The sequence below is a fragment of the Protopterus annectens genome, chromosome 1.part0, assembly GCF_019279795.1.
Source record: "Protopterus annectens isolate FY-2018-M chromosome 1.part0, PAN1.0, whole genome shotgun sequence".
NCBI lineage: Eukaryota > Metazoa > Chordata > Ceratodontiformes > Protopteridae > Protopterus > Protopterus annectens.
Window position 1 is genome coordinate 624,930,564 of NC_056725.1, and position 22,393 is coordinate 624,952,956.

The window sequence follows — 22,393 nt, forward strand, 5'->3', positions numbered from 1 at the left end:
CTGACCGTATTACATTATATTCCTTGTACAATACAGTACAGTTGTTAGAGGGCATTTTAAATTTATTGTTTTGAACATTTTTCCAGTAAACAATGAAACAAAAGCATCCACCAATGACAAAACTGTCCAATTCAGAACATTTCCATCATAAAAGTCTACTCAAGTCCACCAGTATCAGTAAAAAATATATACAATCTCTGAAGTAGTAAACTCCACACTGAAAAAAATTTGTAACTAATAAAGAGGTTGCTGCTAGCAAACACTTTATATGTCATTGCTTAATCTACAAATAAAGTGCCTGTTACCCTTGAAGAATAAATTGCTTTTGTTGCATGCAATAAAAAAATGAAAAGCTAGTAATACCGCAATAGGGAATAGATAGCAAACTGTTAACAGGTTCATAGTTACTAGGTATCTTTGCCAAAAAGACTGCAGCATCCACCCCCTTTACAACACAATACAGCATCAGCAATGCATTTACCTACTGTGGGAGTAGAACCCACAGCCTTCAGCATCTAAAGCAAGTACACTATCTGTTGTGCTATTAACAATGCAAGCAGACTAAACATAAGCAGCACTAAACTTTTGTTCCCCTGCAGCTCTCAGCTCCTTGTAAAATCTACTCGACACTCAGCTGTCTCTGAACTTTTCAGCTCAAGAAATCTGGAAAACGCCAAAATTTATTGGGGGGGGACAAAAGGCCAAAAACCAGGGACACATTTTAAACATTGCTTGTATAATGTTTGAAAGTTGCTAGAATAAAATGCTGCGTTACCACCATACATTTCACTGCCACGTCTTGAACCCAGGGGACCCCATGCAAAACAGTCAGAGCAACATACCACTACGCCAAATCAACTGTTTTGCGAAAGAGGAAGACTGAAACTTAAATAGCTACCATTTAGTGAATTCAGTTCTCACCATAGCACAGCTGTCAACCTCTTAGCACAAAATACCTGAACAAAGCCAATAATGGGTGACTACAACCACCAAACATTCAGTGAATTCAGTTCTCACCATAGCTCTCAACCACTTGGCAAATAACACCGGACAAAGCCAGTAATGGGAGAATATAGCCCCAAACATATTCAGTGAAATCAGTTCTTACCATAGCTCTCAACATTAGCAAAAAACCTGGATGAAGCCAATAAATACCTGAACAAAGCCAATACTGGGTGAATACAGCCCCAAACATATTCAGTGAATTCAGTTCTTACCATAACTCTCAACCCTAGCACAAAACCTGGATGAAGCCAATAATGGGGAGAATACAGTCCCAAACACTACCTAAACAAAGCCAATACTGGGTGAATACAGCCCCCAAACATATTCAGTGAATTCAGTTCTTACCATAACTCTCAACCCTAGCACAAAACCTGGACAAAGCCAATAATGGGGGGAATATAGTCCCAAACACAGGGATACATTTCAAATATCCATCTTGTACACTTAGAAAATTGCTAGAATAAAAGCTTTTGTTACCATGCACTTTCTGAAGAATATGAAGTCTGATATTGAAGTGCGTCTATTTTTTTTAACTTTTGTTAACCTGGAAAGTCTGACTTTGAAAAAAAAAAAAAGCTAATTTTTAGCAGAGGCCCAGGGAGAAACACTCCAGACAGCCAAGAATAAAACCAGAGAACGTGTAGCTGTCAGGCAACAAGGACACAAATGCAGAAACCACAGAATTTATGAGGAACAGAAAAAGTATGAAGGAAAATCCTGCAACATTTTTACAAATGGTGGTGGGTAGGGAATTTAGGCTCTTACCAGTTGGGCCCAAGGTACAGGGTTCAAGCCTTATTCTCTACCCACCACCATGTACACCTGGGGCATTACACACACACACACACACACACACACACACACACACACACACACACACCATACCTCTATGGTAGAGGTGTGTATGTGTTTAGAGCACTACTACAAATACTCCATGGAAGTGTCAACATGCTTAATGTAAATACACTTGTATCAACAAAACACCTTAACAAGTTGACACCCTTCAGCACATGCTCTGAGATTAAACATAATAATGCACCTTCTACAACCCTTGCTAATTTTATATATATATATATATATATATATATATAAACACACTAACTCCACGATCACACAATCCCTGGGGAAAGGGCATATCCCCTACCTTGGGGACTCTCAGTCTCGCACATCTGTAGATCATCTGTATATGTTGACCAAAGAGACAATAGAGGTCAACAAAAGTAAAATTCACTCAATGTTGGGTGACCCATATATATATATATATATATATATATATATTTATATATATATATATATATATATATATATATAGAGAGAGAGAGCTAATAGATATATACAGAGAAAGAAAGAAAGAAAGTGTGTTACACGGAAGAAGCGTGGCATTTGGCAAAGGTAGCTATTTTCTAGCTGTCTGTATAGTGTATACACACACACACACACACACACACACACACACACACACACACACACACACACACACACACACACACGGAGACACATCGCTTGTAGCATAGAGTAATAAACATCTTTGATACTAAGAACATAAAAGTCATTCCACACTGTAATAACATGGCCTTGGTATTAATCATTGCAGCTCTCCCTCTGTGGACCAGCTGTTATTTCTATAAAATTAAATCACTCAAATAACCGATCCCCATTCTTCTAAATGTTATTAATCAGAACTTCAGAAAACATTAAATTGCGCCTACATATTTTAAAATACTTTTGTTTTATAGAATTAGTATGAAACTACACTTAGTTAATTTACTTATTTCTTTCATTATGTGGATTGGATGGATCTTACTGAGTTAAAGGCCTTTTCTTATGGACAGCCAAGTAAAGCATGTCCCCAAAGCAGACTGACAAATAACTATATGGCATCTTAAAATGCACCCAGTATAGCATGGTGTAAAATGGAACAGTGTATACAAGTTGCAATCAGTAGGTATACAATAATACAAGAACTTCATTAACCATTCACAAGTATGCTGATCCCTTGTAACATACAGTCCTGAAAGTGTCCCACATCTTCCATCCGTTTACTCCTGCGTGCTATTCCGTTTCGCTCCTGGCTGCTTGTAAACCCGTGTGTTTTCCCGCTCACAAACTTAGCGATTGCTATCAGGTCCTGCTTGCAAACCCATCTGTTCCCGCTCACAAACTTAGCGACGATGATGTCAGCACACCCGCGACTGTCCTGTTAGGACTTTTCTTCTTAAAGAAGAACGCACGTAAAGAAAAAAAAAAAACTTTCTTTGAAATTAACTAGCCGATTCCAGGGGGGTGCAAGTGCACCCCCCTTGTTTATGAGGTACCAGATCAAAAGTATAAGGCAAATATCTGGACATTCTGCGAAAATCTGTATAGTTGAGAGGTATTTAGTTTCTAGTGTTTTCAGGACCTTCCAGGACCATTTCTTCTGTGAAAAGACTTCCTCCCCTCTTTATTTGGACACTTTTACTGAAAGAATCTGATAGATCTACTCTGTCTTTTGTGATGAATACCGAGTCACTATACACTACTCACTGTGTGTACACACTTCTGCCCCCACCAGTGATTTCTTTCACTAAAAGAAGAAATGAGTCAGACAAAGCAGTTAAAGTTATGTAGTCAGAAAGTGTGAGCTTTGTGCTGCTATTTACTGCAGATTATTTTTCATATGTTAAACATCAAGTAAACAAATGTGACAGTCATACAGACCAATTAAAAGAAAAGTGCTGTGAGCTGATGCATTATTTAATATGGCCCCAGGATGGCAGTGTTGCATAAGAATTCACTAAATCTGCCTACTGCATTCCAGTTTTGCGACATGTTGAAATGGAGTAATTTGCAAGTGTCCTAGCTACAGTGAGCTGCAGTGTCACTCGAGACACATTTAGGTTAAAAGTATAATTTTAGTACAGAAGCATCTTTAACTATCACTACATCAATTGTTCAAACAAATAGCTTCAACTGCAGTTTGACCTTCTGTTTGTAAAGCGAGTGTCTATAGGGAATTTAAAATATAACAAACTTCCAGATACCAGGTGTAATCACTGTAATGAATATATTCAGATGAATATTTGCACAGAAATATTTATGGCAGTATCACAAATTGAAATAAGATATAAACAGCTTCTTACCACCCAGAAAATTATCTAGAATCCATCTGCTTGTTCAGCACTACTATACAACTGTGATCCCAGGCCAGTGAGTCATTATGATCCATTGACCAACGACTCTTGTCACGTCTGTCCACAAACTTATCAAATTTGCTGGGAATTGTCTGTACTTGTACCATGTTGTTAAGACCTTACCTCTATCCATAAAGTCAATACCCTCCTTCCCATCCTTCAGAACTATTCAGAAACACTTCCTAGCCAAACGCTGACCCTGTTCTTGCTCAACACCAGGATAAACTATATCCCTAAATGTGAACAAATACCAGTTCATACCTTACATCTTCTTATTCTCCCATCTTCACTCACTTCCTTGCTTCTATCAATTTCTGTCCCCCAGCTTTCTCTCTAAATACACCATAAACTTGCATTTCTCTCACTTTGTATTGCAAACCCTGTTTGTATTACATTAACTTACCTTTATTTTCTCTATAAACAGGCTAACATTTCTCTAACTGTTAAATCATGGTCATATAACTTGTATCTACTCTTAACCAATGTTTTCATATTATGTCTAATTTGGTATAATTATTTAGACCATATTTGTGCTTTGCATTATTTTTAATGTTTGTAAAATTATTATTCTTGTCATAGGATCATAAGATAATAGGAGATTACCAGGTTATCGACCCGGAGGTCATTTTAAGCCTAGCCGTTTCAACCCAATGTAATACCACAGAAGTGCTAGTCAGTACTCAAGACTGCATTTAGTGATATCTGCCTATGTCCAGGAGGGTTGTGGGTACTATCCCTGGTAAGAATTTATGGTGCCCCATCCACTCGTCCAGGTTCCTCTTGAACAGTGTCATAGAGGTGCTGTGTTTTGCATGAATTGGTAGCCTGTTCCAAAGACGTGGCAGTTGCTGGGAGATAAATCTGTCCCACCAGCATATTCTATTTAAATTGCAGGCCATATTTAAGTCCCTGGAATGGGTAGCCCTAGACCCATTTGATTTATGGATATGCAACAAGTTCATTAGGTTTGGGTCTTGGATTGCTCTGTAGGCCGGGCATAAGTCTCCCATAAGAAGTTTATATGATACGGAGTAGCGTGACAGGGACTTTAGTTGGTCTGTGTAAGGCACATGCTGGAGCCCCTTGATCTTCTTTTTAGAAACCTCTAAAGTCTCTCTACTTTCTGCAGGTGCTTAGTACAGTACATGCCAGATGGGATGCTATACTCAGTTATGGCCTGGATAAGTGCTGAGTATAGGGATGTTATAACTTCTTTTACTCTCAAAATGATGCCTTTACTAATCAAGTGTGCTACTTGGACATTTTTCCTTACTACAGTAGACATGTGGTGGTCAAAGTTAAGGTCACAGTCAATCTGTGATCCAGGTCCCTTACCACTTCATGAGTACTTGGAGTATTGTTGTTGATTTGATAGTGTGAAGGGACATTGCTTGCACCAAAGGGAATGATGATGCCTTTCTTTGCATTTAATGTGAAACCATGACTAATACACCAGTCATTGGTCTGTGTGAGACCCTCTTGGAGTATACTGACATTATTTGGGGATTCAATGATTGCACTTAGTTTTCAGTCGTCTGCAGACTTAGCCACAACCCCTTAGTTTTGACTTGAACTTCTAAGAAGTATATACCAAACAGTAGGGGGCCCAGCACTGACCCCTGTTGTACCCCGCTGGTAACAGGTCTGCTGACTGATGTGGAGTCACCCACTTTGATAGTGTGTGTGTCCAGTTTGTGACCTAGTTGGCAACCCATCTTACAATGAAGGGGTTTACATTCAGTTGCTAAGTTTATTGGTAATGCCTGAATGTGGGATTGTGTCAAAAGGCTTTGCCAAGTTGAGGTATACTGTGTGCACAGATTTGTCCTCGTCAATGGCCTTGGTCACACTTACAAAGAAATCCACCAGATTTAACAGGCATGATCTGCCCTTCACAAAGCCGAACTGGATAGGATCCAGGGCTTGGAGGTCACCTATGTCTTTATTTATGAGGTCCATAATGATATGTTCCATGGCCTTACAGATGAGGCTGGTCAGGCTTATGGGTCTGTAATTCCCTGGGTCTGTTGCTAGGCCACCTTTGTGGAGGGGAATAACTGCAGTTGTTCTCCATTCTACAGGCACAAACCCTGTGGTTAGGCTATGATTGAAAAGGGTACTTAGTGGTGATGCTAGTTCATGTTTTATCCTGTTTAGAAGACAGCCTGGGATGTTATCTGGTCTCATCGAGGCTGTGTTTTTTTGCCATGGACAGGGCTTTGAGGACCTGCTCTTCAGATATGTGGGGTGGGGGGAAGTTTGGGGGAGGGCTTGTTGTAAGTTAACAGGGGATAAAGGAGTGAAATTTTTACCAAACCTATCCACCAGCAGGTTCGCTATCTCTGTGGGGTCAGTGTGTGTGATACCATTAGCCACTAGTCCTGCACATGCTTGGGTCCTACCCTTTAGGTTATGTATGTAGATGTAAAAGGCCTTTTGGTTATCCTTGGCAGTACTTGCTAGGTTTCTCTCAAAGGAGCTCTTGGAGGATTTGACAAGTTGTCTTATTTGCCTGTTGAGGCTGAGGAGGTTGCTTTTCCATTGTTGGGGCCTTGCCTTTGTTTTCTTGGACAGCAACGTTTTGCATTTATTTTAGAGTTTCTTGATTCTGGATGTCCACCATGGCAGCTTGGTTTTATTTGGGGTTATGGCTTTGATTCTTTCTAGTACAGCGGAGTTTATAGACTTATGCAAGTGATTGTACAGGGCTTTAGTGTAAGCTTCAGCGTAGTTACCACTTTAAGCCTGGGGAATGGTTTGGAATGCATTCATACCTTCACCTAGGAGGGTATAGTTTACCTTGGTGAAGTTTTTAGTCTGATTTCATCCTTTGCGAATTCTGGTGTTAGTGTCAGTTCGAAGGTGACCGATTTGTGGCCAGGTTTAACTAATGAGAGCCCAACAGTTGCAGCAGTGCACCTATTTGACATGTTGGTGAGGACCAGATGCAGAATGTTTGTTCCTCTTGTCAGGGAATGGACAATTTGTTCCAGGGCATTTGAATTCACAAAGTCAAGGAACTTTTGTGCTAGTGAGTTCGGGCTAGCATAGGTTTCCTAGTTGATGGTGGGATAATTGAAATTTCCCATAACTAGTGTGTTTGGTAAAATTTGGATTGTCTTCAATTGGTTAAGTAGGCTTTGTGGGTGTCATGACCCATGGAGGGGCATCTATAACTGGCTGAAACTTGAATGGGGATCTTATGCACTGTAACCTGGACCTGGAGTAACTCCATAGAGGTGTCCAATGTAACTAGACAGGAGGTGAGTTATCTCTAATATGGATTGAAACACCGCCTCCTTTGGTTTTCACATGTTCATTCTGCAGTCTAACAGTGTGGAAGGCATTGTAGCCTTGCAGGGCTGGAGTACTCTCTGAGGCCTTAAACCAGGTTTCTGTGACTGTATAGATATCTACATCTTCTAGTGATAGAAGTGCTTCCAGTGAGTGCAGTTTTTGGTTTAAGCTCCTAACATTTAGCAGCATGACCCTTATTTTATTCTGATTGGTTAATTTCACATCTGTAATGTTGTTTTTGAGACCTTGTCTAAAAAAGGCACTATGGGGAAGGCAAGTACCTTTGCCAGCAGCCGAAAGCCTAGAGGAGCAGCTGCAAATCGTCTCTGGCAAAGCAGTCAGGTTTGTCGAGTATGGCTTTCCAGGCTGACAAAAGCTGGATTCCCTTTGAATGACACCAAAAACTGAGTCAATTATTGAAATCAATATTTTTTTGTTTATACAGTGGCATCATTCTAGGTGAGGGTAGTATGCTGCTTAAGGCTAGGGACATACCTGCCTGGGACACATACTCAGAGAGCTCAACCATGTCTCTCTTCATAGAGTCTTAAAATGTTTTGTAATACTTTGGAGCTTTTCTACTCAGGGTTCTGGTGAAAATGGATTCCTACCCAGCTGGACTTTTTCAGTAATGAAATGTCAATAAATAAACAAATAAATAAATAATAAACTCAGTGCAGACTGCTGTGAAACACTACAGTAGATACCGTGCAGATTATGCCACAAGAGACAGCAATGACTGCAAGTTGAAACTAAACCCATTTTAAAACTATGATCAATAGCTAAATATCTGAACTTAAAAGTAGAAATAAGTGCTAGGGAGCCAACTCAACTGTGGATCGCAAGGAAGGTTTTCAGATCAGAGCAATGGGGGAAAACTACCATGAACTGGGCAAGACAATAACAGACTAGAAGAAAAAAGGAGAGTACAAACAGGTGATTTAAAATGGTAGTGAGTGTGTGTGTCTATGTGTGTGTGTGTGTGTGTGTGTATGTGTGTGTATGTGTGTGTTTGTGTGTTTATCTGTTTGTCTTTGTCTGTGTCTTGAGTACTAAATCACTGATTAATGATTACACTAAACATAATAAAATAACTAGAAATCTTATAGCTATCATGTTTGGTAACATTTGTCATTTGATTTGCCTTGGAAACATTGAAGAGCTTTGCTGGACTCTACATTATTGCAGTTATTGAATTCAGAACCTAAAGGTATTTTTCATGACAAAAGCTTCATGGTTCCCAGGATGCGTTGTAATTATGACAGCATACTTTTTTTCTTTTCACTAAAACTGAGGCAACACATAGGTGTATCAGTTGGCATCTCACTGCTGCCACAAAGAACTCTTGTTCTGTGGTTTGGTTCCCACTTGAGGTATCTTCACTGCTCTGCCGAAGGCAAATAAAGGTAATATCTTTAATTCCTATGTTCTGTCATTCCAAACACACTTTTCTCTAACATAAGTCTTTAAAAGATCAACGTCTTCTGACAGATCCAGAGGTTTTTACATTTTATTTAGCATAGGACAGTTAGTGGCTCCAGAGTTTTTGCATTTTATTTAGCATAGGACAGTTAGTGGCTCTATTCCTATTGTATAAAAGAGCATAGTTTGAGAATGTGATAAGTAGAAGTAAGAATGTTAGTTTTCTTCTTAACCTTTCTTTGCTTGCCTATTTTACTGACCTTTGAAGACAGTTTATTGACTGTGTTCTGTAGTTGCGTATAACCATTAATACTAGTATTGCATTTAGGGTATATTCTTTCTAGGTAGACTTCTTTCCATTTTGGTAACAGATTTTTTTATCATATCTTGTAATTTTGAATGTCACTAAGGATTTTTCCCTTGACTTACACTTGTGCAAGCAATGCAGTGCTTCAGTCTGGGGAAAGAAAAAAGCCGCTGTAAGCAGACACTTTACAGTTCCAGCATTGGGAAGTTATATTAAAAGATCCTTAATAATAATCTGGATGGGGGACATATATAAAGTTTTTTTTAATGTGAGACATTTACACCGTTTTTTAATGTATTTATTTATTTTGCTGTCTAGATTCCATATATGCTCCATGATTGACAATTTTTTTATGTCAAAAGAACAAAACCATTTGATACAAGCCCTTCATTATTTTTCCAGTTGGACTGTCTAATCACTCTTCCTTGAAGGTTATCTTTGCCATGGATCATGAGAGACATGAAATACAGTTAAGTGTTTACCTATCATTCTGTGGAGGGACTTCTTTTAGAGACAAGTTGTTACCTTTTTAAGGGAGAACAGTCCCAGAATGGTGGGGGTAGACAATCTGCTACCTTATAAAGCGAATGAGTTCATGCATGATCGGCTTTTACTTTGTCTTCAGGTAGGACATAAGAAAGGAAGGCCATGAAAGGACAAGTCAGCTTATTTTAGGGAGAACTGATGGTAGCCCAGAGGGAGAGATGCTTACAGGAGTAGGCAGGGTAGAAGGTAGAACTGTATACCTTAGAAGACATTATTAATTCAATACTGGACTGCAAACTTCACTTCATGAAGAAATATTTAGAACTTAAGTTATTATAAAACTCCCTCCAGAATTTGAAATACTTGGTGATCAGATTGCTGGCTGTTATGGCTGATAGGCAGATGGCAAAACTGTCAACCGATTACAGGGGAATTGCAAAAAAAGCTCTTGGTGAAGTGCAGGATGGTTTTGATTAGTATCACAGTTGTAGAGTTTAATCATTTGATATGCAGTCTGGATATTTCCAAGCTTAGAGAAGATGAGGCTGAACAGTTAATGGCCACTGTGTCTGAACAAGAAATTGAACTAGTCAGGAAGGAGACATCTAAGGGCAAGTCACCTGGCCCACATGGTATTCCAATAGAACTTCAATTCCAGGCTACAGCATTTTTCTCCCCAGCTAGAGAATTTTCCTTCCAATCTGGGGAAAGCTATTCAATCACATTTTGCAGGGAGGACATGTCCTGGAATTATGGAAGCAGTCATTTGCTTTAGTTATACTAAATCCAGATAAAGATCCCCCATATTCCTTCTCTTAATACCCTGTTTCTGTCCTTAATCATGATTATAAATTAGTTGCATCAGTAATAAGAAGTGTAGCAGAACTTCTTCTAGGATTAATCCACACAGACCAGACAGGATTTATTCACTATAGAGGCACATTTGACAATCTTATTATGGTTGAATTAATGATTGAAGAAGTTAATGCAAAGTGTAAATCTCTGGCTTTGATCAGTTGTAATACCAAAAAGGCATTCAATAGAGTGAATCTTGAATAGTTATTCAAAAGCTTGGAACTTTTTGGGTTGAATTTATACTTTAGGGCAAGTGCCAGGGTATGACTGGAACCTGACTGTCTTTCTCATTCTTTCTTATTCAAAGGAGAACTAGACAGGGCTATCCACCATCTCCCAGGCTGTTTCTTATATATTTAAAGCTCCATGTGATTAAATTAAGACAGTTACCTTTTACTGTGTACACTCTGCATGGTAGGATGTAAAAAGTGGCTCCTTATGACAATGATTGATCTTCACGACTGATACTTAGGGGGATCTTGACCTGATTTTTAAGGAACTTGAATGTTTTGGTTGTACTGGTGCTTATAAGGTCAACAGAGATAAAACTAAGACAGTTTGCATTAATCACTATCTTTTGTCGTCCTTTGTTGAGCAGGTTTCTATTTTTATCAGGTTACTTAGGGGGTTGCCCTGGCAATTTCACTGACCAAAATGGCTGGGGTGACATTTGGAGAAATTGTGAAAAAGGCAGCATCTTTTTAAAGAGGTGGACAGGTGTCTGTTTGGATATGCTGCAAAGGATACATGCAGTAAATTGGTTTATTTTGCTCCAGGTCTCCTGGTCCCTACTCCTACCCCCAAATAACCTTAAGCAACTCTCAGCTAGTTCAGTTCAGCAGTTTCTATGGGCAGGAGTTAAACAGAGGGTGGCCTGGAAAGTCCTGACCCTCTCTGTGGTGTTTGGTATTTTGGGCCTACCAGACTGCTACATGTTTAGCAGCAGCTCATTTCAAATTATTTCATTAAATAAACTTTACCTCATTCACTAGCAGTTGAAAGGCACTCATTTTACCTCAATTTAATAACTCAGTAGAGATTTACAGAGCAGTTAGGGAGATTCAGGGTCATTAATGGGATTCTGATCAGGGACTGACTTCTTACATAGTAAAGCAGGTCAAATTAGCCTTGGTTCACAGGGAAATGGTGGACTTGGTTACCAGATCTGATGCCCATACTCAAGGTAGGGGACTGGGACCATTTGACATACAAGTTGCAAGAGTAATAAATGCAGGACAACTGATTGTAACAATTGTTGGAGAATGGTATGATGGATTTTTCAGCTTTCAATAGGAAGGTTAAGATTTGTTTTGATGTGACACAAGAGTTTGCATTGTTTGTGGGAAGGTTAGTCAAGATATGGATTTCAATGGTCCGTCTAAGGTTAGTGCAGTGGGTCTTAAATAGCAGAGGAGATGGATCACTGAGAAAGGGGGATGCTCATCAATATTTATAAAATGTTGATAATGGGAAAATGGATAGCAACCAGTGGATATCAGCAAAACTGCCAAACAGACCTAAACAACCAAATTACCCCTCAGCAGTGGACTAACATACTGTTTTTTTTTCCCTCAATACACCACTAGATCTTGCAAGTACAGATTTTTTGGCTGGCAGTACCTTTTCAAAAATTTTCATAGCCCAGCTAGACTTCATAGAATTCTTTCCCGCTGTCATTCCCTTTTGCTGGAGATGTGGGCAAGACATGTTGCCAGATTGGATGCATGTATTTTGTGATTATCCAGCAATGGAGAATTTGAAGAGGGAACTGGGGACAGTGTGTGTCTGCTTATTGTCAGTTATTTATTTATTTTTATCTTGTCTTTATTTTTTTACCAGTGCCTTTTGAGCTTTCTAAAGCTTGTTTTTGATTGGTCTGGCACAAAATTTAAGGCCTAACTCCCTGAAAAATAGATTAGTTGGCTTGTTGTTATTGGAAGTGAAGAAAGCCTGCACCAGTGGATGGACAACCCTTCAGCCTCCACAGATAAATGAGGTCTTACCTTTACTGAAGGAGAGTAGAGGATTGGAGTTAGCTATACCAGTTGTTTGTCTTTTCCCGGTTAGGGGTCGCCACAGCGGAACTCCAGTCCGCTAATGATTGGCTGTAGATTTTTATGGTACCGAGTTGCCAGCCTGACGCCCAACCTTTAGCGAAGGCACGCCCATTCACGCATGTCTTTCGGAGGCCACTCGACCGCGGGGAGGGCATGCAGACTCCACACAGAAGGCACTCCAGCCGAGAATCGAACAGGAGAACCTCTTGCTGTGAGGCAACAACGCTACCGACCATTCAAATCAGATGATGTGAGAGAAATGGCAAACCTGGGCTTAACAGATTGGTGACTGTTATATTGGTTTAAAATGGATTCATGGAGGTCAGAGCCAAACAGTCTTTATCTCAGTTTCACCCTTTAGCTTATAGTTTAACCTTGATCAGCAAAGCAGCATAATTGATTCTTTGGAAATAATACAAAGTTGTTAAAAGATTGTATGTTTCATTTTGAAATAATTCAATAGATGGCGTAGTTATGTTTTATCTGGATAATAACATTTCATTGCCTTAAAAAATATGTTTAGGATGATGTCTTACTGTCAAATTATTTACCTAGAAAACTATAGCCTTCTAATTTACTAAAGCCAGATTGCTAGTGATTGCAGTGAAAGAGATGCAAAGTTAGTAAGAGAAAGAAAGATCAACTTCCAGTAATCTCCATTTTGGGTAATATTCTCATGGCAATTTTAAAGGCATATTTTTTACAAAGAACATTTTACGTTCCTCATAGAATAAATAAAATGATGACAAGGGAATGTAATTTAAGTTGAAGATATAAAGAGGTTGATAAGACAGTTTGGCACAACATATTTTATGAATTCCAAAAATATAAAGAAATTTTGGAGAAAGAACATTTTAGACATTTGCACAATTGCTGTGGACAGTCAGATTTCAAGTTACTAAACAGCTGATATTAGCTAATGCACCAATTCCTTCTTATGTTATGAAAGATCAGGTACTCCTTTGGTGTCTATTATCAATCAGAAGAAAAATAATTATTAGAATTGGGAAAAAACATTATTCTTCATATTTCTGAATTTATTGCATTAACTAATATAATTTATGACAAAGCTGAATACGGTATGAATGAAAGTGGAAAATGGCACAGTGAAAATTAAATCCTGCCAAAATTAGCAACATAATTTGAAAGATATCTTTCAAGAAGAAGAATACTATCTTCGTCTCCAAAATGACTGCAACCATAACCCAAAAAGATTTTGGAACTCGCTCTCTACTCTACTAAATCCAGGCACCAAAAGTAACCCTTGCCCAAATCCTGACAAAACCCCTGCTGAACTTGCTTCACTTTTCAATTCCTACTTTATAGAAACTATATCCAAACTAGCTTCCACCTTTCCACAAATCACTTACGATAACAATGCAAAAACTAATTTCTCTGCTCCAAATTCCCCTCCCCAGCCCTTCACTTTCTCCCTCGTTCCTACTTCCACCATAACTAAGTTATTGCTAAAACTCAAACCTGGTAGTACCACCCCAGATACCCTACCACCTGAGTATCTGCAAATGTCAACCAAATCTATCAGCTACCCCATCAGTATTCCCATAAACAAATCTAAGAATCCTATGTACCCTCCAGCTGGAAAAAAGGCTATATCATTCCCTTACATAAAGGCAGCAACAACACTGAAATCTCTAATTTCTGCCCAATTGCCATACTATTCCCCATCTCTAAAATATTGGAAAAATGCATTCAGACTCAACTTATGAACTATCTACTCCAACATCAACTCCTTTCCACCACCCAGCATGGCTTTTGACCTGGACACAGCACGAGAACTGCCCTCATTTCCTTTCTGAACACTGTCAGGCACCATTGCAATGATGGCCAATGTGTCCCTGCACTTTTCCTCGATCTCTCTAAGCCCTTTGACACCGTCTCCCATTCTCTCCTCCTTTCCAAGCTCTCACACCTAGGTATGTCCACTTCCATCCTTAACTGGTTTTCCATCTATCTCACAAACAGGCAACAATCCACCAAGTGGCTACACTCCCTTTCACCTCTTCTCACTACTGCCACTGGAGTTCCCCAAGGATTAATCCTTGGACCCCTTCTTTTCAGTATCTTCATTAATGACTTTTACTCCACTATCACTCATGGATCTATAGAACAATATGCAGACGATTCTACTATTATCTTCTCTGGGGCCTCAGAAACAGAACTTCTGACCATGACCCAAAACACTTTTTCCACTACCGAATCTTGGATGACCAATAACCACTTTGCCCTTAACCCCAACAAAACCAAACTCCTGATCTTTACACCTAAAAAAAAAAAAAAAATCACTCTTAATAAATCAAACTTTATCATCCAAATTACATTGCGTTACTATAGATGATAACTTAACAATCGACCAACACATCCACAACAACATCAAAAAAACACACCAAAAACTTGGGACCCTCTATAGATATAAACGCTTCCTAAATTTCTCTACTAGAAAACACTTGCCCAAATGTTCCTCCTACCCTCTGTCCTCTACTGTGCCTCCCATTCTTACAAACATCCAGTCCTGTTTAAAAACTATAATGGATTCCTGCTACAACAAAATTGCTAAGTTTGTGACAAATGCAAAATATTCTTCCCATCACTGTCACTCTTTACAATCCCTGAACTGGCTTGAACTACCACAACATCTCACAAACATACAACTATTCACAGTGCACAAAATTATATACAAACCTCTTGAAAGCAAAGCCCTCAACTCCCTTCTAACTCTCTATCAACCAAATAGGCATCTCAGATCTGAAAACCAATCTCTTCTCCAAGTAAATAGACCACAACTCCCTGCAGGTCAATATCTCTATTCTTTCACTGTTGCCAATCTCCGGAATGCTCTTCCACCTTTTCTTAGGACCATTAATAGTCCCCCCATATTCAAACAAGAACTTACATCAGTATCTCTCTTCTCAATGGCTCTGCCGATGCACCATCTCCAATTCCTCTATAACCTGATTTTCTATTTGACTCACTCTAAATCTGTAATCCTCACTGTCTCCCTCTTAAGTGTTACTCTTTGCATATCTTCTTTTACCCTACTTGTCTCACAAGACATATAGTGTAGTTACCCATGCTTGTTTCATGTATACTATATAAGCTATTCTCCTTAATCATTCTGCCTAAAATGTACTATAATCATATATCTGTATGGCTTATCTGTCCTCTCTGTTAAATCCTAATTTATTATATACCTTTACCTTGAACCAAAGCTGATTTCATAACTTGCAACGATAGAAGTTGTATAATGTCCAATTGATTGTTCTGATTAATACTCTTTTTGTAACTCAGCTACAAGTTGTACACTTGTTTAACAAATTTATATCTTCCTGTATAATTGTTTTGGAGCTTTTCTTGTTTAACAAATTTATATCTTCTTATATAATTGTTTTGGAGCTTTTCTCCCCGGGCCTTCACTGAAAATGGACTAATTTTAGCCCAGTGGACTTTCCCGGTCAACAAACACAAATAAAATAAAAATAATAAATAAATAAGATATAACAATGAATGTGTGTCAAATTAAGTTGCTAAATTACCTGAATATTGAATTAAAATACTGAGTATTATAGTCATAATATAATATAATATAATATAATATAATATAATATAATATGGTGCTCCGGTTTCCTCCCACATCCCAAAGACATGCTGCAGGTGGATTGGACACTCTAAATTGGCCCTAGGTGTGCGTGTGAGTGTGCCTTCTGTGGAAGGTTGGGCGCCGGGCTGGCAACTCGACACCGTAAAACTCCACTGCCATTCAATGTGCGGACAAGGTGATCCGCTGTGGCGACCCCTAACCGGGAAAAAGCCGAAAGAAGAAGAAGAAGAAGAAGATAATATAATATAATATAATATAATATAATATAATATAATATAATATATCATTCTAAATGTAGAGAAAACTGATGCAGATTGTAAATGACTTATTTTGTTATTTATATAGTATTAGTAGTAGGATAGAATATCTAGGCTGATAATGAACACCAAGTGTACTATATGGTTAGTAATGTATAAAATAGTATTGTATAATGCATTTAAATTGTAACAATTGTTATTTTATCAAAAATGTAAATGTTTGGTCTTAACGCAAAATTAACACAAATAAAGAAAAAATACAGAGTCAAAACTGAAGTGCAAAAGCATATTTAGTTACTTAAACCGTGCTTTAATATAATATCCTGGCAGGGTTAAAAAGATACTGTGAAGGAAATTGGGGATTGCTGATAACATTCTTTTTTAATATAATACAGTAGTAGGGTCAACCAGACACTGCTGATCTGCATGTTTTGGGGCTGTTGATGACTTTCTTTTTTAATATAATATCCTGGCAGGAGTCAAAGAGATACTAGGTATGCAGTGTGTTCTGGGAGCCATTTGTGGATGACATATGTTTTTATTTCTTATTTTTAACCTAATATCTTTTTGCATGGTTAGTCAAGCTACATTACAGTGGTTTGTCAATGTTTTGTTGCTGAAACAAACTCTAATCTTGCGTGAGTAAAGAGTGTATGGGTGAACTGAAGTAAGATAACCTGCAAGTTCTTGGCTATGTGATGTGAAAGAAATGCAGTAATGTAACCATAGTCTTCTATTTTCATTATTTTAAACCTTGTTGGCTCAAAGCAGATTCTCAGGGTAGGGAGTTGGGATGAGGGGCAATGCCTATATGTGAATGGAATGACTGCAGTTCTGTCTTGCTTTGCAAGTGCATTTGAATGAAGTAAGATGGACCACAGGCTCTGAACTCTGAGTATTCTTAATTTGAAAAAAAAAATCTTATCTTAATGACAGTGTCATATTTTTTGTTGTTGTTTTTTTTTACTCTTGTAAGATCAAATCAGATACTTTGGGTGGGGTAGGCAATGGGACATTGGGGCTATGTGTGAAAGAAACAACTGGCCCTACTGTTTACTGTTGTTGTAATTCCAGATTTACAAAATTTTAATACTTTTCTGCCTGTACTTTAAGATGAATGTAAAATAATTAGCAAGTTTATGAATAACTCTTAATGTATGTTATTTCATATCTGTTCATGTATATACTGAATGTTTGTTTAAAAATGTTTCTAGTATGTTGGCGCTTTTCTCCTTGGACATATGCTGAAAATGTTTTTCTTTCTTCGACCAAAGCCAGTTGCAGAAACCTGAGTAAACAAAAGTTAAATAAATAAAATGAAATGTGCATTTGGCTGGCACACACAAGTTGTGCCTAATGTTTTTGACAACAAAATGAAAGTAATACAAGAATGCAATCCACGTTTTACTATTATTTCTACTTTAATCCTGACAGGGTAAAAAGCAGCTACTTTAGTTAGGTAATGGGGGGTGTTTGTGAATGAAATGACTTGACTGGTCTTAGGTCATAGGTTCATAGGTTCATAGGTAGGTACTAGGCTATCTGCCCAAAGACATTTATAAGCCTACCCGGAATGTGTTGGCTTTCGCTGTCCCCTTAGATTAGTTCCCTGTGCCTCTGTGCAGCAGAGCCATTGAAGTGATACCTGGAGTAAACTTTCTGTTTCCCATCCACTCATCAAGGTTTCTCTTGAAGAGGGTTAGCGAGGAGCTCTGCCTAATGTAGATTGGAATCTTGTTCCAGAGCATGGGAAGTCTCTGGGACAGGAATCTATCCCTCCAGCACGTCGTATTTATTGTTGTGGTGAGATTTAGATCCCTGGAGCGTGTGGCTCGAGGGGATATGGTTTTCTTTAGGTGGAGCATGTCCATCAGTTCTGGGTTGGACATGACTTTGTATGTCAGGCAGAGATCACCTCTGAGTAGGTTGTATGCAACCGAGTACAGCTGGAGTTTCTTCAGTCGAGCTGCATAGGGCATCTGCTTGAGGCCAGTGATCCTCTTGGTGAGGTACTTCTGTGGTCTTTCCAGTTGTTGCAGGTGTCTTGTAAGGTGCATCCCAAATGGGGCATTGTACTCTATGATGGGTCTGATGAGTGATACGTAGAGGGGCCCAATGACGATCTGGATGCAAACCCTTTTGTGATTAGGTGGGCCACATAGAAGGATTTTCTAACCACTTTGGCAATGTGATTATCAAAGGAGAGGTTACTATCTACTTGGGTCCCTAGATCCCTTATTACATCTTCTGTATTTAGGGGGCTACCACCTATGTGGTAGTTTGTGGGTACTTTGTTTTTTCCAAAGGGGATGACTATGCGCTTTTTGGTATTTAGCTTGAGGCCATGGTATTGACACCAGGTATCTGTCTCAGTGAGACCCTTTTGGAGGATGCCTGTGTCAGCCGGAGAGTCAATTATAGCCCCAAGTTTGCAGTCGTCTGTGAACTTGGTCAGCCATAGTCCTCCTGTGCTTGCCTGTACCTCTGAGAAGTATATGCCAAACAGGAGGGGTCCTAGGACTGAGCCCTGGGGAATGCCACTTGTAACCGGTTTAGAGTCGGACCTAGCTCCCACAACTCTTATCATGTGGGTTCTGTCCATGAGTCAGATGTCAACCCATCTTGTGATGTAGGGGTTTATGTTCAGCCTGGTGAGCTTATCTATAATATCTGAGTGGGGAATGGTGTTGAAGGCCTTTGCGAGGTCTAGGTAGGCTGTGTGGATCACCTTTCCCTCATCTATAGCCTTGGTAACTGTCTCAAAGAAGTCCACTAGGTTTAGGAGGCATGATCTGCCCTTAACAAAGCTGAACTGGGTAGGGTCCAGTGTTTGGAGGTTCCCAATGTCTTTGTTAATGAGATCCATGATGATGCGCTCCATAGCTTTGCAGACCAAGCTTGTCAGGCTTATAGGGTGATAGTTCCCGGGGTCCGTTGTGGCTCCACCTTTGTGGAGTGGAAAAACCATTGCTGTGTGCCACTCTGTGGGCACATAGCCTGTGGAGAGGCTGAGTTTAAACAGTGTGTTTAGGTGAGGGGTTAGTTCATCTTTGAGCTCATGTAGGACGCAACCTGGGACACCGTCTGGTCCCATTGATGCTGTGTTTTTGGCTTTGGAGAGGGCTGTTTTAACATGAGTGTCTGTGATTTCAGGGGCACTACATCCTTCTGGTATAGTTATGGGCCCTTTTGGGGGTTGAGAGGGGGGTGAAGTTTGCACTGAACCTGTCTGCCAGGATGTTGGCTATATCAGTCGGCTCAGTGTATTTTGTATCATTCTGCACTAACTCCGAGCAGATCTGGGAATTGCCACTTAGATTCTTGACATAGCTAAAGAATGCCTTGTGTTTATCTTTGAAGTCCATGGCAATTTTTCTTTCGAAGCTAGCCTTGGATGATTTTATGAGGGGATGTAGTTTTTTGCTGATACTGATCAGGGATGTCTTCCCTTCTTGGGATTTTACTCTTTTCTGTATTGGTTTCCTCCTTCTATTGTATAGCTTGTTTATGGCAGGGGTCCACCAGACTGGTTTCCTTTTCTTGGAGGAGTGAGTCTTGGTTTTGTTTGGGATAGCATGATCCATGCATTCTTGTAGATGCCCGTAGAGTGCATTAGTAAAGGATTTTGCAGCTTGGACAACGTTATCCTTTAGCATGGGGGCTTTGAAACTACCCACCTCAGTCTTAAGTAATGTGAAGTTTGCTTTTGAAAAGTTTTTCACAGTAGTTTCTTTGACCTGGGGTGGTGGTAGAATGTGGATATCTAGAGTGATTAGTTTATGGCCAGATCTAACCAGCAAGGGGTTGACCTCCGGTGTGGAACATCGGTCGCCCATGTTGGTGATGACCAGGTCCAATGTGTTGTCACCTCTGGTGGGGGTGATGACCAGTTGATCCAGGGCATTTGAGTTTATAAATTCTAGGAAATGTTGGGCAAGGGAGTTTGTACTTGAGTAGTTCTCCCAGTTAATGTTTGGGTAATTGAAATCACCCAATATCAGGGTGTTTGGTAGGACCTTTATGTTTCCCAGTGTTTCCAGGAATGTGGAGTGGGGGTCCTGGGACATGGTAGGTGATCTGTAGCAAGCTATAATTTGAATAGCAGTTTTGCCTGTTGTTAGTTGCACATGGATGTTCTCTGAAGCATCGTGCTGTGCCACTAACCTGGAGGTGTGGGTATCCTTGATGAATATAGATACTCCCCCGCCTTTTGTATTTTGGTCTGGGTTTTGTGGCCAAAATGTATGGTATGAGTTGTAGCCTGGTAGTGCTGGGGTGCTCTCTGGATCCTTAAACCAGGTTTCTGTTACTGCACATATATTGATTTTCTCCATACTGAGGAGTGTCTCGAGTGCGTGCATTTTGAGGTTTAGACTTCTGGCATTGAGTAGCATTACCCTCAGTTTTTTGTTACTTGTGATATTTACGGTGGTGGGTTTGTTTTTTAAGCCTTGCCTAAAAAAGGTACTATGGGGTGGCAAGAGCCTTGGCCAGTATTCGAAAGCCTAAGGGTGACAGGTGCAAGCTGTCTCTAGCAAAGCAGCATGGCTTGTTGAGCATTCCATCCCAGGCTGACAGACACTGGATCCTCTTTGAATGACACCAGAAGCTTAGCCAATTGTTGAAATTGATAATTTTTCTCTATACCATGGTATCATTCTTGGTGAGGGCAGGATGCTACTCAGGGTCCGGGTCATACCGGCCTGGGCTACGTGATCAGAGAGCTCCTCCATATCTCTTTTCATGTAAGTCCAGGGAGGTATGGCTTAGGTCATTCACACCAACATGGACAATGACAGAGTCATATTTGTACTTGTTCTTTAGTGACCTGAGTGCTTGTGTTATGTGGTGGATCCTGACACCAAACAGGTAGCTAACAGTAACCTTCTCCTTGTTCAGCCTAGTAAGTGGGACGTCAGTGTGCCTGACTATAGAGTCACCTATTACTAGTGTGTTGGGTGTGTTATTTTGCCTTAAGGGTTGTGATAGTGTGACACATTGGTTTTGTGAAGTATGTGTTTCATGGTTTGTGTTGGGGGGTGGAGGTTGCTTAGATGTCTGCTTTAGAGGTCTCTGTTGCTTTTGCAGATTTTTATTTAGAGCCTCAGAGTATATTTTTGTGTATTTATGTGTGTTTTGCCGGTGCTGGTTTCATAGGTCTATGTGAGACTGGTGGAGTGATGCAAGTAATTCCCTTCTCCTCTTGACTGCCTGGTCCATTCTTGGGTTGAGAGAGCTTAGCCTCAAGTTTGGCTGTATAATTGCATTTCTCGCATGTATTAGTGTTTGGTGGAATGAGGAGAGGGTTAACATTGCCTCAGAATGCCCAGATTCACCAGTTGGACTGGAGAGTACACCTGAAACTGCCCTCTGGACATGCCTGGATAGGTACAGTGAACTGTTTTACTGATTGGCTGGTAAGGTTGAATAGAGAGCCTTATGCTTCGCTACAGTATAGGGGGGGGTCTAGTGCTAAGGTTTATTAGTGCTTGCTATGAGTTTTGAGCAAGTGCCGAGATGAGAAGTGAATGGTTTGAGTGCTTAAGTTGAAAGTTTGTCTAGTTCCAAGGGAAAAATTGAAGAGTAGACTTTGTGGAGCCGGGAATAGTTATACCCTAGCTAACCGGCGCTGCCTGGTGCTCAAAACCACGCAAATGAGGGTTTTATAGCAGGGAAATGAAAGAGATAGAAATTAGCCCAAAATGGCCAATAAACTACTAATTTCTGGGTGAAACCACTCCTCCAGGGACAGATAGGCTGCTCAAAGCTCCCCTCTCTCACAGTGAACAGAGAAACATCCTTCTATCCAAGTAAGGTATGGGCAAACACAGAAACTTGTAACACAGCCCTGAATTCAGCACTGACCTGAAAATGGGACTATACTAGCTTAGAAAGGTAGGAAAACAAGTATATATTTT